The 12669-nt window shown below is 43.3% G+C and overlaps 1 long non-coding RNA gene across 2 annotated transcripts; it reads left to right on the top strand.

The window, feature by feature from the left end:
• The first annotated feature begins 3898 nt into the window (after positions 1-3898).
• Positions 3899-12406, top strand: LOC117050867. Of its 2 annotated transcripts, none has more exons than XR_004427136.1 (3): positions 3899-3961; positions 9886-10008; positions 12010-12406. It is a non-coding gene; the product is annotated as an uncharacterized LOC117050867 (long non-coding RNA). The 2 variants fall into 2 exon arrangements; XR_004427135.1 differs by having other exon boundaries at positions 9886-10314.
• The last annotated feature ends 263 nt before the right edge of the window (positions 12407-12669 follow it).

Below are 12669 nucleotides of genomic sequence, written 5' to 3'. Positions count from 1 at the left end.
CTTGCTTCCAGGTCACAATAAACATACAACATGGTTTATAGCTCCCCTCCCCACCCTCTCTCTCTTAAAAAAAAGAACAATAATTTAAGGGGGATCTTTTTCAACAGTTTATGTCCCAGTGAGCTCCCTGGAATCCAAGCTCCTCTCTGCAAAGGCCATTATTCTCAAATTACAAGCAGCCCTTGGATATATCCTGCTCCCCCCCCCCCCGCCCCGCACATTGTGCTACAATCCCTACACTGGTTAGAAAACTAGGATTAAAACAGAACAAAACAGGGAGGGGGCAGGACTCTTCAGTCACGGAAGAATCAACACAAAGCACTTCAGATGTGCAACTGGACATCCAGTGGTTGAGGGGGGGGGACACTGTTAGAAGCAAAGTTTGTGGAAGAATTCCAGCATTTCTTCCATGACCTAGAACAAGGGTGGCCAAGATAAAGCCCCAGGGATCAGATGTGGCCCTCTGGGCATCTTTACCTGGCCCTCAGAACTCTCCAATGCATAAGTGAACTCTGCTAATGCCTGTGAATGTAAGGAGTGCCCTGCTAGATCAGGCCAATGTCCCATGTAGTCCAGCATCCTGTTCTCCCAGTGGCCAACCTGATACCTCAGTGGGAAGCCTGCAAGCAGCATACCCTCCAACATTTTTCCAATGAAAATAGGGACATCCTAAGGAAAAGTGGGACATTCCAGGATCAAATCAGAAACCAGGAGGGCTTCTCTAAATCATGGATGTCTCTGAAAAATAGGGACACTTGAGGGGCCTGAAGCAGGACCTGAGCGCAATAGCACTCTCCTTTCCTGTGGTTTTCAGCAGCTGATATCAATATTGCTTGCCTTTATCTTGTTTGTCTGGACAAAGAATAGAGAGGGGTCTGCAAGAAACTAGACTACAAAAAGTAAAAACAAACAAACAAACAAATAAATTATATGTGTTGTTCATTTTGTTCTGATTTCTTGCAGTCCTGGCAGACCAGAGGTAGAGGTGGCAGCAAGTCCCTATAGCCCCACAGTTGTGCCAACAGTGCCTATTTCCAAGTTTTGCCTATGTGCCATGCACACAAGGGTAAGCTACCATCTCTGAAGGGCCGGCATGGAATCCTCTTTGACACGCCACTTGGAAATGGAGTATTCCCCACCTTGAAACACAGACTGGTTGCACCCCTACCCATCCCTGTTCTCCACATAATAAAAAAGGCATTTGCTGCCCAGTTCTTCGAAAGGAGACTCTCTTTCTTCCCCCACCCCTTGCAAAACTCCAAATGCTTTTATTTGTACATCAGAGAGAAGGGGCCCACAGAAAACAGATTGATTAACATTTGGAGGCATTTTGCTTTCTGCAGAATCAAAGCCCAAAGATTCCAAAGGGAAGGACGGGAAAACGTCCCAAATGTTAATCAGTCTATTTGCAGCTTCTCCTCTGATGTTTGAAATAAAGAGCGAGTTTGGGGAGGGGGAGGAGGGAAAATAAAATAAAATGCTACAATTGCATTTTGCTTGGCCGGCTGCCAAGAGATACCTCCTTCAGGATATGGTCGCTTGCTGCACCTTAACTGTGTCATCCTTTTGTGCTGCACCCCAAACTGTGCATGTGATTCTTACATGTTTCACTGGCTCCTTTTTTTTTAAGAAACAAAGAAAGAAAAGGAGGAAAGGGAAGGAGAAGAACAATGAGCCAGGTGGCTGCGGCCACAAACTTGCAAGCAGCAGAAGCATACAGAAAGGTGCAGGAGGCTTCATTTCATTCAGCAATGCTCTAAAATTGTCACAATGCATTCCAAGCACCTGCCACATCCTGATTTATTTTGGATTTTGGTACAACTGTTGCAGCGGCAGTTTAACAGTCAATTCCTCTTCACAGGGAATTCTGGGCATCATAGCTCTGTGAGGGAAATAGGGGTCTCCTAACAACTCTCAGCACCCTTAACAAATTAGGGTTCCCAGAATTCTTTGGGGGAAACCATGTCTGTTTAAAGTACCGTAATATCAGAGCACTTTTAAAGGTATGATGTGGCCTAAATATGGTCCATTTTTCCAGCATCCTGTTATCACTGTGGCCAACTAGACGCTGGTGTGGAACATGCAAGCAGGACCTGAGAACTCTCCCCCATTGGTTCATTTTTGTCCAATCTTCCAGGATTTAAAAACACAATTGAGCTTTCTAGAAAGGTTGATTTTGATTCTAAGATTTGTGGTTGGTATCCTCTGTCAGAATTGAAATGGATGCAGATTTGGAAGAGCAGCCCTCCCTCCCCCCCCATGGGAAAGCTGCTCCATTCTTTGTTTTATTTTTGTTTATAGTCCCTCTGTGTATTTCATCTTCTCCTGCTGGAACCACTGCTCTGATGCATGCTAGGCATTAGCAACTGTCACACTAAATTAGGAAAGAAAAAAGGAGAAGGAGAAAATGCCCCATGGCCTTTAATGGAGAAAGTCTCATATGGGTGCCCAAGTAAAACCTCTGGGGAAATCATGTATCTTATTAAGAACCACCCAATTTCACAAAAAGAACCTACATTTATTTATTTAAAAAGGGAGGAATTCAGTTTTCGAGAGGCTTAATTCTCCTTATGTGAAAAGAATCCAAATGACCTCAAACACTGAAAGAGCTAATGGCCTCCAAAGATTCAGCCACTCCAAAAAGCATTCTCAAACAGATGAAATTTCTTTAATGATATTTTGCTTCCTGAGTTAGCATGGTTAGCTACAACATGTTTGTCAAACAAGAGTATATACATTCATATTACCACTTACTCAACGTCCAGTGCACTTCCCACAGCTAGTTTTTCAAGCTGCATTCACACTTTAGACACAATCTATACCTTCCAACATGATGCACTCCCATACACGTCACATTATTTGTGCGAATGACCCCAAAATGTGTGTTTTGGGGTGTCATGCAACCCCCAAAGTGCAGCCTGAATTCATGCAAGATTGCAGCGGCCATTTTGGCTGCTGTCCTCTTGTGAGAAAAAATGGGATGTCCCATTTTGTCCTGGGGCAGTTGACAAATTTGCACAATCCATACCTATCACGTTGTTTCTTGACAAACACTGCTGCTTGATGCATCCCCCCCCCCAACTTCAATTTGACTAGAAAACATAAGCTGCATTCACTTCATACTTAAGAATATCAGGTACATTTGAGATGGCTGAGCATGCGCAGATGACCGCTCCATGAATAGTAGTTCCCAGGTGTGTGTGTTCTGGGTTGAATAAACCCCAAAATGTCTCTCAGCTTAACCTACCTCACAGAGTTGTTGTGAGGATAGAATCATAGAATCATAGAGTTGGAAGAGACCACAAGGGCCATCCAGTCCAACCCCCTGCCAAGCAGGAAACACCATCAAAGCATTCCCCCCATGGAGATGGGGGAAAGTGTGTACGCCACTTTGATCTCCTTGGAGGAAAGGTGGTCTATAAATACAATAATAAATAAATAAATAAATAAATAAATAAAGCTGAATGTTTGGCGATTCAGGAAGGTCAAAAGGAAGTACTTCCTCATGCAGTGCACTGCCAACTACGGAATTTATTATCATATGATGTAGTAATGGATGCCAATGTGGCTAACTTTAAAAGGGGAATTGGACAAAGGCACAGAGAATAAGACTCTCAGTGGTTACTAGACATGACGACTATATTGCCTCCTGTATGAGAGACAGTATGTCTCCTGACTACCAGCTCATGGGGATCACAAGTAAACGGTTGCACTCATGTCCTCCTAGTAAGCTTCTCATAGGCATCTGATGTGGGATGTCAGCATCCATAATGCATACATAAAGGGTTAGTTGCAAGAGCTGTAGAACTCTTATGATGTCACACACTCTGCGGCAGTTATGGCAGTTGGTACTGTTATGGCGGTTTATGGAACAGTCTCAACTGTTAGAGCAGCAGGTATACTGTGTTGTGCTGCTTTCTGCTTCAGAGTTAGTTAGTTAGTCTGTAACCGTTTAATCTAGGTAAGATGTTTAAGTATTGCCAACCTGCATTGCGTATATTTAATCTGCAACTGCAAGCACACTAAGTAAAAAATATATGTTATTTAAACTTTTAAAGAGTGTCTTGCAAAGTTTTTAAAAGAGTGGAAAAGAGAACTAATTAAAGGGGCAAATGACCCAGGGCTGTCTTCTGCATTCCCTAGCAAATGGGAACCAGTGTCTAATTCCCACACCTGAGCGGCCAGTGTGATAACATAATGCTGGACAAGATAGCTCCTAGGTTTGATCCAGTAGGGGTGGTCTTATACTCTCTTGGAGTGCCCCAGCTATCCTATTCCCAGCTTATACCTCCTTCCCCATACCTTGTAGTATTGCTCACCACCATCACCCCCACAGCCCACTGAGGTCCTGCTATTTGATTTAAAAACCAACAAAATGATTACTAATCATACTACTAAGATAATCTGCAGTTAGTCCAGGAATGGGGAATCTCAGGCCCAAGGAGCAGGGCCCTCCCACAGGTGTCTGTATTTACCCTTATGACACCTGGGCCATACCCAGGGCTATTTTTCTAGAAAAAGAGGTGCTGGAACTCACCATGAACACCCCCTTGTGTTCTCTTATGATAGCAATGGCACCCACCTGAGAAGTTCTGGAACTGGGTTCAGGTGAGTTCCGGCCAAATTAAAGCCCTGGCCACACCCCTTTCCTTCAGGCCACACCTCTCACCAGACCGACTTCCATGAGTGTTTTGGCACGGCTGGAATGTGACTTTGGAACTCTGGTAATGCCTCTCAGTTGCCTGGATGGAGAAGAGGTGTGTGTATGTGTGTGTGTGTGTGTGTGTGGAAACGAACTTACTGTACGAAGCTAAAATTGCCTTCCATTGCTCCACCCACTACTGGAACATTCCCCAGAAGAGAGCCCAGGCCCTTGAGCTGAAAAGCTTCAGCACTCTGAAATTAGACCCTCGTCAGTCTCAGTCCTCACACCCCTGAAAACATGCACACACCGCAATTCAATTCCTAGAGGAGACCTTGGAGAAGGTGCTGGAAATGTTTTGAAGTGCCATTCTTGTTTCTGAAAAGGTTGTTAAGTTTGGAATGTGTGCCCCCCCCCGCACCAGCCAAAGTCTTTCCCCGTCAAAGTAAGCGAGGTGAGAAAATCCAGTTATTTGTTCAAGCCGGAAGTATTAAGTAAATGTATTTTCCAACACTGTCAAAGTTGCCCACGGACTGCACACCTGCGAGGGACATCTTTGCAGGCTCTTCCCTCTCTCAAAAGCTCTTCCTCGCCTGCAGCCCTGAACCACAGACTCAGATGTTGTTAAAAAGCTTACAGTATCAGCAGGGCCACGGCAGCCTCCATTAGAAACATGATACTAAGATGCTGATTAATACCAGGAGGGGGCTTTAATCAGCCAAAGCCATATGCTATTTAACTTAAGATGAAAGTGCAAATGATAATCATTATTTCAGAAAGGATGTATTTAAAAGGAGAGCAGAACAGCAAGTGGCATCTTTTTATCATTAGAGTTCTTCATGCAGGCGCTCACTCTTTTTTTTTTTTTTGAAGCTTTACAAGCTTTTATGAACATCTGGACCATTTTCTTCATTATATGGGCTTCCAATGGCATTATGTTTGATGTTGGGTGTGTGTGTTTTTCTTTTAGCAGAGCTATGCTAAATTTCTAAATAAACAATTAATTCCTATTAATTATAGTTTTCAAACTGGCAAAATTATCCTTCATTAACTTAATCACTTCTATTTTATCTGCAAATTGTATTCACTCTTTCATAATCCCCTACATCTAAAGACTCCCCCCCCCCCACTTCTCCATGCCAGGCTTCTTCTGATACCATGCATGCTGTTTGCAGCAAAGGGGTTTATTTTTTTTAAAGCAGCCATTTCTCATTCTCTTGCAGAACATTAGATGTGAACCACAGCCTCCCACCCGCTCCCCAGTTTCAAAAGGCAGCCTAATGCAATCTCGGTTGTTTTTAACCAAGCAGTGCTCAAAGGAATGTTCCCTCTGCCCCCAGCTCAATGGTGAAATTGGATCTACAAAGAGTCAGGACTTGATTGTCACTGATGAAACTTCAGTGTTATCATGAGGTTTGTCTGGGGTGAGGAGAAATGCCAGCCAGCATGAATAGGCAAGGCAAGTTGAAAGTAATTCATAAGCTCACATTCTATGGGATTCTAAATCATTATAAATGCAGGGGTGAGATTAATAAACTCACTCTTTCAAAATAACCATTGCTTAGTGAGTTAGGGGCATCCTCAGAGAAGGTCTAGAAATGTTTTGTTAAATTTCTCATGCATATGATTATTATAATTTTATTTTGATAATTTATATGCCACTTAATTACAGTTGCCTCCAAGCAGTGCGCTGGAGACTCAACTAAAAATAAGTTAAAACTCTAAACTCAGAATTCAATTAAAATGCATGCTGGAGCAAAATAGACTTCAGTAAGTATCAGAGATTTGAGGTCCTGTCTGACCTCAACTGAAAGGGAATTTTCATAAAATTGGGCCCACAATGCTGAATGAATGGGGATATGAGCCATCCAAGCCGTGGGGGACCACTGACAATGATTCTGTCCAAGACCTGAGTGATCAGGAAGCAGGCCATGGGGTATCCTGAGGTATACTGGACCCAAGTTGCTAAGGGCCTTGTAGATTAACACAAGAACCTTGAACCCGACCCAGTAGTGTATAGCAGCCAGTGCGAGCTTTTGAGCATCAGAGTTAACGGTATGTTCTGGCAATAGTTCCAGCAACAGTTTAGCTGCAGCATTCTGCATCAGCCAGAGCAGAATGCATTGCAATAACTGAGTCTTAAGATTACTGTATGTGGCTTAGTGCAGGGAACAGAAGGAAAATGGTCATTCACCAGTGTTAACATCTACCACTGGCTGGTTGCTGGAATTCTTGGATCCTGCTCTCCACATACTTCTTATACTCTAAAGGAGTATAATACTCAAAATACTTTTTATACTCTAAAGGAGGAGTGGAAACCCTGTGGCTCTTTGGATACTGTTGGACTACAACTCCTGTCATTCCTGACCATTGGCCATGTTGGCTGGGGCTGATAGGAGTTGGAGTCCAGCTACCTGTACATCTGGAGGGCCACAGGCTCCCCGTCTCTGTTCCAAAGCATACAGTTCACTCTCAGAATAGGAGATATGTGTTGTCACAATCCCAAGAGTTCCCTGGAAAAAGGGACTGCTTGTTAAACCACTCTGTTGACCGTAGCTCTGTGAGGGGAGTAAGGGTCTCCTAACAACTCCCACCACCCTTTACAAATTACAGTTTCCATAATACTTTGGCGGAAGATGTGGCCGTTTAATGTGGTATAGCAGTGCTTTAAAAGTATGGGTGCGGTTGTGGCCCCTGAGAGCAGGGGTGCCAACTCCCAGAGGCTGAGCCCTTTTGCCCCCCCTCAATATTCTTTGGGAGGGGGCTAGAGCCCCCTACTTTTCAAAGGAAGTTGAGGAGGCCAAGCACAGCTTCAGTGGCCAGCTCCTTCTCCTCCTCCTGCCATGGAGAGGAAGAAGCAGGGAAGCAACCCTCTGCCAGTGGCGGGAGGAGGAGGAGGAGGAGGAGCTGCTGGCCATTGAAGCCATGCTGCTGCCATATTTAGCTCCACCCCCGGCTCCTCCCGACGTCCTGACATCATGTGTGCGATGTCATCCCTTTTCCCTCGGAAATTGGCACCTCTGCCCCTGACATAGGTCCCACCTTACTATAAGGCAGAGCTAGGTAGCTGCCTCAAACAGCTGATTTTGGGTGTTTTGAATTTGTTTTTTTTAAAAAACAACAACAACAACAACAACAACAACAACAGGGTATACATTCAAAAATAAATAAATGGTAACTGTAATAGTCAAGATGTTTGATATTGTGCAGAAGCTTGCAAAACGCCCTTTTGCAAAGCACATGCCTAAAGCATTGGCCAGAAAGTGACAAATTCCTACATGCACCACTCTCCCTGGTGCCCCACACCATTCTCTGTTGAGAATGTCTGGTGTTTTCACAGCAGAATGGAATCCCCTTGGGAACCCTAGACCCAGTGCTCATTGTGGTTGGCCCTAAACCACTGCTACATCAGGAACAGTGGCAAATTAATCCATTAATTATCTTAACCATTCAAATGAGCTCCATTTGCTAATAACCTTTTAGCTGGAAATGGTATCTTCATCTGACGGAGCTTAGACATCAGAGGAGAAACCACAGTAAATGCCTTTACTTGGACAGTTAAACTCTTCCAGAGCAAGCTCTGGAAGTGTAAAAGTTTCCTGCTTTCAAAATCTCCAAAGAAGGCTGGTTTTTCTCCCCCTCCGCCTCCTTTTTTTGGCTTCTCTGTTACATTTTGATGTTGCTTCCTGCGAATATCCTTGTCAGACGATACTAACTCTCCACCTACTCTCCCTGTCAGGAGCATTCACTGAGCTGACATTCCAAAGACTCCCTATTTGAAAGCTGATCTTATTCAATGGTTATATTTTCCAGCAAATATTTGGAAACCTATTACACAAGTAAAGAATCTATGGCTGCCCCCTTTCCTTCCCACCCTCTTATTATTTTTTTAAAGCAACAATGTGAAGGATGATCAAAAAATTAAAGTAACTAATTAGGCTGGCAAATGGATTTCAGAGGAATAAACTGAAGCGAGCTTGACATGCACGGAAGACATTTTCCTACTGTAGACAGAAAAAAGGGGGTGGGGAAATCAGCTAAGAAAACGAAGGAAAAAGTATTGGTTTGAAATACCAAGAAGGAGAAGGTTTGGGCTCTGCATAAATCCCAGATCAGAGTTTGAGAAGGGATGATGATTTCAAACAAGGTATTTGCTATTTGGGCTCTCAGAGAAGGGTCCATAAGTAGAGATCCCAAGTGCAAATTGTTGGAATCCCCAATCAAAAGGACCATGTGCCTCTTGGGTTAAAAAATAAAATAAAATTGGTTTCATAGTTTATAGCAGAGTTAAAAAACAACAACAACTAGGAAGCTGGAGTTATCCAGTCCCACCATTATCCATTTCATTCACACATTATGAGCATTATGTAAAAAGAGTAAGTAAAACACACTGAGGTCCCATTGGTAAAGTGGGGGGGGGGGTCTTAGCTTACAGTTTCTTCATATTTACAAGGATGGCTTCAGATTCTAAGCCTACATGGCTGGAGCTAGTTTCACGGCTGCCTCATGGAGAAAGGAGGAAGGAGGGAGAGAAGGAGAGGGAGAGAGAGCATGCAAGAGTTAGGGGCAGAACTTAGGGTTTTTGTGGGAAACCACAAAGTGTACTTTCCCTGACTTATCTGTAAGTCTCAACCCTGTGCTCTGCTGACTGAAGGCATGAAAGGTGGCTTATATGCAACTGCAGCAAGTTGGCAGGTGATGGAGAAAGACTCTTTTCTGCATGAGAACCTGAAGAACCACAGTCAGCCAGAGAAGACTATAATTGGCTATAAGGTAAAAATAAAATAAAAAATAAAGGTCTAACCTGGTATAAGAGCTGAAGCCTAGGAGTAGGGCTCACCCTTTGTATGCAAAAGGTCTCTGTTTTGATCCGGGAAAGACCCCTGTCTGAGATCCTGGAGATCTGCTTCCAGTCACCGTAGAAGACACTGAGCTGGACCGACCAGTCATCTGGTTTGGTATAAGGGTTAGGAAGGAGAGGGAAGTGGATCTGGCCAGTGGCCCCACTCACTGTGGGTCAGGGTATGCGTAGGATGGCTTATTTCTCTCTGGCCTACCCAAATGAAAGCAAGCAGCTGTCATCTTATTTTTCCAGGATTTGTATTACTTCGGCGTGTTTCCCTGCACCCCCAATTCTGGGGTCAGAAGAGAGATAATATAAAAGATGGACTGTTTAAAGACATAAATGGCTTTCTGGACAGAATGGAGGCATCCTCTACAGTTTTATTTTTATCAATTCACAGAACAGGTCTCACATCTAAGTATGAAAAGCAAAGAAGAAATGAAACCGATGTTCCTTTGCATTGGACTGAACGTCTTTCTTCCGTGACTCAGCATCTGAAGTTTCCAAGAAGAGATTCTTGAAAGTAAAGCCTTTTCTTCTCTAGTATCATCTCCTTGCCAGGCGAGCAATCCATAAAGCTGTTACACACCTTCATCTTAGCTCTTATCCACCTCACAGTCCTTTGAACTCAGAAGAACTTGATTTAGGTTAAACATCAGGAAGAATTTCCTAACCATCAGAATAATTGGGCAATTGAACAAATTTGCCATGGGAAGATGCACAGTCCCCCATTATTCTGAAGTTATTAAACAGAGGTGAAACCTCCGTCGGTGATGATTTGTAAAGAGAATGGACAAAGCTGCAAAAATAATAGCCCCCAAAGCCTCAGGTTTGAGTCTCTATTAGTCTCGTTGTGGATAGCAATTTACAGGTCCACAAAGGGTTGACCTCTCAGGGCTTGCTCCCCTTGGACTGCAATGTGATGCTTTGCCACGTCTTCAGTGGCAGAAGTGGGTGGTCAGCATGCATGCCAGGGTTCCCAGGCTGGGAGCATCGCAGCCCCTGAGATTTCAGGCCCCAAACCTGAGACTTAGGGCAGGCCCTGGTGATATCATGGGAGTGGACTCTGGGGATAGAGATTAATTAGGAGAGGGGAGCGGAGGTGGGCAGACTCCACAGAGTGTCTGTGCTTTAATTTGCAGCCAGCTCCTGCTGGGCTGAGGCCTGCAAGCTGAATTTGTAATGTTTTTTTTCATAATTATTAAAGGCACTCTTTCCCACCTGGAGGTTCAAGCCCTTCACTTGCCACTGGGGGGGGGGGAGGGAAACCTGGAGACTTCAGGTCAGACCTAGAGGTCTGGCAACTGTAGTGGATGCTCTTGTCACCATGGGAGGAAGAATGAACAGAACTATAGGAAACAAAGGCACCTTCAGGTTGAACTGAATTTTGCACTCAACAATCACAGTGGGACCTTGGATGCGCCTTTTCAGTAATTAATGAAACAATAAGAAGTAACATTACAAACATGTTTGGATACTTTGGAATGCCATTTTAAATCAAGATGGCGGACTGAACCTTCCTTTTCAATTTATCTAGCTATCTAATATATAATTGTTTTTTTATATAAAAAAACCTAAGAAAATAAAATATTATTTTAATCACTGATCTCAAAATTGGGCTGATTTTTTAGATTCCCAAGAATTGTGATATGAGGCTACTAGTTTACTGTATTTGCTGGCAGACCAATAACATTTATTCTCTGGGCTGCTCACAAAAAAGTTTTTAAAATTAAAAAAACAGCAAAATTAAAAATGCAATGCAATACAAAATAAAAATAAAAGTGGCATTAAACATTGTTCTCTAAGACAGCTATACAACACAGGGGTGAACTTGGGCCATTCACAGCCTCTCAGTCTAACCTACCTCACATGACTGTTGTGAAGATAGTGAGAGCAGAAAATCAAGCTATGCTACCTTGAACTAATTGGAGGAAAGGATATAATGTATTCCATACCGTGAAAAAAAATGTAACTGGTGTCTGAGACAGAACATCCTGCTGCCATGGTGGGGCAAAGTTAGATTCAAGGGGCCTTTGGCCTGATCCAGTAGGGCTCTTCTTATGTTCTAACTCCACTGTCACAGAGGCAGTATACTTCTGAACACTGGTTGCTGGGAATCTCAAGTGGGGAGAGTTGCTCAGATCCTGCTTGAGGGTTTCCGACAGGCATCTATCTAGTTGGCCACTGCAAGAACAGGATGCTGTACTAAATGGGCCATTGACCTGATCCAGCAGTATATTATTATGTTCTTATGATGTTTGATGCCAATGACCTGACTCAATATAAGGCAGTTTCCTATGTTCCTAAAAGAAATCAATCGGAAAATATGCTTAAATAATTTTTTTGAAAAAAACAACAACACAACAACAATATGGAATAGGAAACAGTGATGAATTGCATAGCATTCCTTGCTTAGTTTTGTACTTGCTTTCATAAAAAAACTTTTTTTTAATCTCTTAAACTTGGACTAAGTAGAGTTTTAAGGTTTGCAGAGCTGTTCTCCAGCTGAGTCCTTTCTTTTTAGATATGCACACCTCCTCGTTGGACATTCATTATCAACCCTCATGTTCGTCTTTTATCTACAAGTCCTCTTCAGTGTTCAGCATAAACTACATGGACACCTTGCAGATTGACATTTCTTCATTCATGCTTTACCTTAAACAGCATGCAAAGACATCAAAGAAATGGAGCTGGCTTTGATGTTACAAAATGAAAAACGCCTCATGATTTGCCAAGACCAGGGGAACTTCTAGTTTGCGCTCTCTCTCTCTCTCTCTCTCTCTCTCTCTCTCTCTCTCTCTCTCTCTCTCTCTCTCCTCCACCTTAAAGGTGGGGGGAGATCTAACTTCCCTACAGACATGTGAAAAATCTTTTCCTATTGTTTGCCCAATTTACCCAAATGTTGCTTCCCAGCTGAAACACAAACCAAGGTGAAAAACCCTTTTCTCAGTTAAGGGTCTCATTCTCTCATAAGTAATCTATCAAGGGCCAAGGGATAAAAATTTCCTGGATTAGCTAATCCAGACTAAAGAAGAGCCTGCTCCAACTTTCACCATGGTTACCTCAGGAGCAGAACCACCACCAGACAGGAGGATAAAATGAGAGTTGCCTAAAGCAAACCGTAGAGGGTGGGATTTGGAGGCTCCTGCTTCGGGAGTTGCCTCTTTGGAAACTGGACAGTTTC

The sequence above is a fragment of the Lacerta agilis genome, chromosome 8, assembly GCF_009819535.1.
Source record: "Lacerta agilis isolate rLacAgi1 chromosome 8, rLacAgi1.pri, whole genome shotgun sequence".
Lineage (NCBI taxonomy): Eukaryota > Metazoa > Chordata > Lepidosauria > Squamata > Lacertidae > Lacerta > Lacerta agilis.
The sequence above is the reverse complement of the archived record's forward strand: the minus strand, read 5'-3'. Positions and strand labels throughout refer to the sequence as shown.